Raw genomic sequence first — 6,316 nt, forward strand, 5'->3', positions numbered from 1 at the left:
ACTAGGGAGCAGCAACAGCTAGCCAATTGCCTTGTGTTTAGACGACAGACAAGCGAATTTGTGACGCATGAATGCAGGACGACGGTGAAACAATAAATATGAAAGATGAGAAAATACTTTTTTCTTTGTGTTCATTTGATTCCAGTTCAAGCTGTTATGTCATTCTCCAATGCTAAAAACGGTTATAGTAACAATACAACACATTCATTATGCAAATAAGTGGTTTTTTTTCACATTTTCAGCTAGTGGTGTGCCGCAAGATTTTTCCAATGAAAGAAGTGTGCCTTGGCTCAAAAAAGTTTGAAAAACACTGCCTTAGAGCAATCGCCTCTGGTATGTATGTGTATATGTGGTCCAGTGGTTAGCACGTCAACCTCACAGTGCAGAGGTACTAGCCTGGAAAAATTGATCGAGGATTCGGCTAATTGACGCCATAGAGCAGGGGTGTCAAACTCAGCTCCTGAAGAGCCGCTGTCCTGCATGTTTTCAAAGTCTCCTTGTTGCAACACACCTGATTCAAATGAACAGGTTCAATATCAGTCTTCCGCAAAGCTTGCCGATGATCTGATCATTTGAATCAGGTGCATTGAAACAGGGAGACTTGGAAAACATGCAGGACAGCGGCCCTCCAGGATCTGAGTTTGACACCCCTGGCATAGGGCATCACAGGCTAAAAGACTTTCAAAGTTGGCTGAAATTGTTGCCGGCCTGTTCCCAAAACATCTGTTATCTGGACTTTCCCCTGGATGAAAAATATGCTTCGGTGCTAGCATTTCCTATCAGTCCCTTTCCCCTCCTTTCCAAGCCCGAGACTGGTATGCCAAGGACGTCTCCACGGAGACGATAAGCTTTGCGTTGCGGCTGCAGACACTTGACACACATACACAACAATGGTCCCCCCCCCCCCACACACACACAGCCCTGAGTATTATCACCGCCTTTGTTGGATTCCCATTTTTTTTTCTCCTTGTGATGAAACCTGATTTACGCAGCACTTGAATGGACTGAGCTGCTCGTCACACTGGTTGCATCGCATTCCCCCTCTCCCCATTCTATCTTCACCATTCACGACATATCGGGTCTCAAGATGCGTTGTACATGGTGGTCGGCCACACTGAGAAGCCGGGATTTGCTCGATATGGAGGGGTCGGTCAAGCTGGGGTGTGAAGTGGGGTTGGGGTCGCGCCGTGGCTGGGGGAGAAGCTACCCCGCCACCTGAGCGGATGTGGCGAGGGAGAGACGCAGATCCTGCGGGCAGCTGCGGTTTTGTAGCAGACAGTCAAGTGGACAGGCGACGGAGTATTTGGTCCCTCTGCTCGCCACCCGTGCCAGACCTCCCCACCCGCCGTTGTGTCGCGGGCCGGCGGCTGGCGGTGTGTTTGATCACTCCAGGCGGGCCACTGCGCTGAGCCGCATCCGCTCGTGCCATAGCAGCTGACTTTGAATTAGTGCGGACCAGGGGAATGCGACTGTTAAAGTCAGGGGTAGGGAACTGCGGTTCCTTGAGAGCCATATGCTGCCTGTTTTGAGATCTCTCTCTCCGAAACCTGATTCAAACGATCATATGAAGCAAGCTGTTTAGAAGCCTGATCAATTGAATCCTGTGTGTTGGAGTCAGGAGAGATCTAAAGCAGGCAGGACATGGCTCTCGAGGAACCAGCGTTCCCTATCCCTGGTTCAGTGAAACAGAGTATTGCAAATGTCTGAGGTGATTTTGATGGGATGTGATTTCTATCAAGTGCTCTGAATGTCAAAGTGAAGAAATTCAATGAAGTGCAGGATGTAAATTGTGCAAGAGCAGATTGTTTATGGAAACCGAGAAAAAAACTGTCAATTGTTGCAAGATAATAATTATATATATTTTTTTTTTTGAGGCGGGTTTTGAGACTTGTGAATATAGAAAAATCATGCAAAATTGCAGTCGGTACGTGGCGTATATTTATATTCACAATTGATTCATCTAGAATTATACTGTAGGTATTTGGTTCTGGTTTCTCGTGCAGCCCATGTTGAGAGGGTGGTCATTTATTTTATTGCTTATTTTTCGTGGTGAAGAAAAAAATTATGGTACTTTGTCAGAAGGTTACAATGACTTACTCTGACCAGCAGAGGGCAACATTTGCCGTTTGCCCTGCATGGCCAAAGGGGAGTCTCGCATTTTAAAGTGAAGACCCACATCCATGGTGGAAACAGCGGTGTCGAATAAATTCCAACCAAAATTGAATGTGTAGCAACAGGTTAATCAAGTCTTACTGCACCACGCTACAGAAACACATTTTCTACTGATGCACACTTTTTAACCAATAACACAATCAATCCCATTGGTCAATAAACTTGTGCATATATTCAATTCAAACACATTTAATATATGTAGCATAAGCATTAGCTTTGCAGCATCCTCCCATATCAACAGTTAACTTGGTCATCCACTTGAAGTAAAAAGTTACGTCTGGCAAGGACAAATCTTCGCAGGTTGCACCGCGCCACCTGGGCAGGGACTGGCCCACAAGTGGATGTAAGGGGTCCGCAGCAATGTCAGTGCTGTTGGATCTGCCTCTGTTGAGTTGGTCCCGATCGCTCTCAGTGGGATCCCTTTGGGAACACCCTTACCGTCTGGCTCCCGCCGGTCCTCCGTCAAAGTAGCGCTCGTCGCGTGGCTGCGAGAGGCCTTGTCACATCATATGTCTTGTTCATTCTTGGGAATGGTAACAAAAAGTTATTTTGAACAGGGAGGTTGGGCACGTACTTTTTTACTCTCGTCGTCATCAGCAGTGTTAATTTGGACAAGAAATTTAAATTGAGTTTAATATAGTCGATGTTTTGGTTAGCACGTTGGCCTCACAGTGCAGAGATGCAGGGTTCGATTCCAGCTCCGGCCTTCCTGTGTGGAGTTTGCATGTTCTCCCCGTAAGTGCGTGGGTTTTCTTTGAGGACTCCGGTTTCCTCCCACTTTCCAAAAGCATGTGTGGCGGGTTAATGGAACACTAAATTGTCCCTAGGTGTGAGCGTGAGCGCGCATCGTTGTTCATCTCTGTGTGCCATGCGATTGGCTGGCAACCGGTTCAGGGTGTCCCCCGCCTCCTGCCCGATGACAGCTGGGATAGACTCCAAAACGCCCCGTGAAGCTTGGGAGAATGCGCGGAATTTAAATGGCCTCGCGCTACCTTACCTCTCTGAGCTCATCCGCCCCTACACGCCTCAGGTCTGCGGACCAGACATTATTAGAAGTACCAAGAACTAAGCGGGGGCTCAGAGGGAATCGAGCCTTTTCCGTTGCTGGTCCCTCTCTCTGGAATGACCTCCCATGAACATACGGCAAGCCCCCTCGCTACCCATCTTTAAAACTCGTCTCAAAACTCATTTGTATTCTATGGCATTTGACACGGCATGACTCAGACTTGATCTTAGTCTTACTGTTTGGTGCTTTCTACTGTCTTTGTTATTAATTTGTTGTTTTGTTGTTGTACATATGATATTTGCACTTTGTGTACAGCAATGGTTATTTTAAAGTGCTCTATAAATACTGTTGAGTTGAGAGAAACTGAGAAGCATATTGTGCAATTAAATGGAAACAGTCCAGCGCTATCCACCCAAGATGGTGAGAGAGAAAAAAAAATACAAAACATAAGTGACTTCACGTGAAAGCGACCTATCACATGATATACATACGAAGAAATAGATTAGTGTCCTTCATTGAGTATTTTTGTGGCTAGACGTATTTGGGTTGCCGAAATATTGTTTATCATCTACCCGCCTTTGGGCTTTGTTTCTCACAAAGACAACGGAAATACCTGGTGAAAATAACAAAAGAACAATGTGAAGAAAGGTGAAGTGTAAAAATGACTACAGCTAGGTCCACAGCTCTTGATTTTATTTTATTTTTTTAAACTGGGACAAAAAAGCCTGAAACCAGACAGCAATAAAATTCCAAGACAATCAATCAAGTTTGCATCTGAAACCCATCCTGGGCAAACAGACAAGTAAACAGGTTTGTCGACTGGTTAGCACATCCACCTCACAGTGCAGAGATGCAGGGTTCGAGTCCGGTTCCGGCCTCCCTGTGTGAAGTTTGCATGTTCTCCCCGTGCCTGCGTGGGTTTTCTCCGGGTACTCCGGTTTCCTCCCAATTCCAATAACATGCGTGGCAGGTTAATGGAACACTCTAAATTCTCCCTCGGTGTGAGTGTGAGCGCGAATGGTTGTTTGTCTACGTGTGCCCTGCGATTGGCTGGCAACCAGTTCTGGCGCCTTCTGCCTGAGGGCAGCTGGGATAGGCTCCAACACACCCACGACCCTTGTGAGGATAAGCGGATCAGAAGATGGATGGATGGATGGATGGATGGATGGATGGATGGATGGATGGATGGATGGATGGATGGATGGATGAATGAACATGAAAGTGCAAGCCTCTGATGTTTTGGATTCATGAGCAAGCTAGCTAGCTAATACAAGCTAGCTAGCAGACGAATCCAATATTAGCCGAAAGCAATGAGGCAAACATCGATTGATGCAATTAATATAAATGAATAATCGCAAATTGTTTGATGGATGGAAAAAAGCCCCAGTTGAACAAGCAACATGATGCCTCATTGATTTGTGTGTCTTTCACTCTCACTGTTCAAGCCACAGCAGCGAGAAAGGCGTTACGAGCACAACAAGCCAAATGCAGCAGTCAAGTTGACAGCGCCCGAAAAACGTGATGCTTCAAAACCACGTGATTATGTTCAATAATATACAGATAAACTGCTAATGACAACTTTATTTTGCATAGAATAACAAACACTCACTGCACTTAGTGGTTACTGCATGTGCAATAGAGCCAACCATCATCAGTAGCTGTCCAATGTCAACAACAACCCAAAAACCTGGTTGATGACTCTTCTCATCCACACCCAGACTGACCAAGAACGGTCGTACCACGGTGCTTATTCTTGCACTTGGTCAATCATTGAGAGGACAATTGACATGATGAAACAATGGTGGTGTGGCAGTTACAAACAATTCTGTTCCCTTACAAGGTACCGTACTCCAATTTCCTTGCTCTCAATTCGCCAAGCATGCTCCTTTTTTGTCTTGGTCCCGGCCGGTAAAGGAGACTGGCCCTATTGTATATACCTTCTGGTCCCAAAGACGGCAATGATATTGTCCCACATGGTTTTTATTTCACCACGCTCTTTTTTCCAACCTTTATTTAGTTGTGTTACTGTTTGTTCTGCACATGCGACCACTCTGCAAGCTTCTGCTGCTCCGACCCCACAGCGGCGACTGCTTCATCCATACTCACCCACTCACTTCTCTTTTGCTTGTTGACTCCAGACAACAGTGAGAGCGAAAAATGTTTTTTTTTTTTTTTGGTCTACTCAACGTTTGCCACAATGCTCACATTCTGTGAAGTTTTTTGACATGTACCCCCCGGTTAGGAAACACTATTGGCCATCTGGAGCTGAAGTCCTTTAATTAAGATCATAATGTTTCACAAATCAGACTTCAACATCACGCAAACAATTCCATTCACACTTAACAAAATTTGGAACTGAAATATTGTCATCATCATGGCATTATTATTTGACATTTTGTTACTACTTATACATATTTTTTTGTGCATCTGTGCATACAGAAAAGCTCTATGTAAAACCAACTTATAGTTGGTATAGCTTGTGTTCCTTGTGTCTCAGTAAAAGTTGCAAGCAGTCTCCTTCACGCCCCGCTCGGCCAGTCAATCACTGTTTTCTGTTCTACTCCGCTTCTGGGAAGTCATCAGTCAATTATGTCGCCAGTTCCGCAAGGCCTATCCCCTCAGTGCCCTAAGTGAGGGATGACCCTCTGGTATTACTTATGACCATACAAGAAGTATTTATTCATGTCGTTATGTTAAACATGTTTACGCAGAATAGGTTTACTCTTATATAGTAAAGCACAGGTGTCCAAGTCAAGGCCCGGGGGCCCAGATCTGGCCCGCCACATCATTTTATGTGGCCTGTGAAAGTAAATCAAGCATGTCAAGTTCCATGATGCATGCTGAAGTCTGAACCAAAATTTCAAATGGTCATATGTAATCCACAATAACAGTCATTATTCTTGACTTTTGATTTTAAAACGAGTTATTCATCAATTTGTTATGCGCTGTGTAGGTAATATGTGGTGGGGATTAAACATTTCTATGGTTTCCCAAAACTCATAACGGCCCTCCAAGGGAAACCGTAACTACAATGTGGCCCGCGACCAAAATGAGCCCTGTAGTACAGTGATCCCTCGCTACTTCACGGTTCGTTTACCACGGCTTCAGTGCATCGTGGAATATAGTATTGTCGAACAT

Source organism: Hippocampus comes, unplaced genomic scaffold, assembly GCF_001891065.2.
Source record: "Hippocampus comes isolate QL1 unplaced genomic scaffold, H_comes_QL1_v1.1 scaffold26, whole genome shotgun sequence".
Classification (NCBI taxonomy): Eukaryota; Metazoa; Chordata; class Actinopteri; order Syngnathiformes; family Syngnathidae; genus Hippocampus; species Hippocampus comes.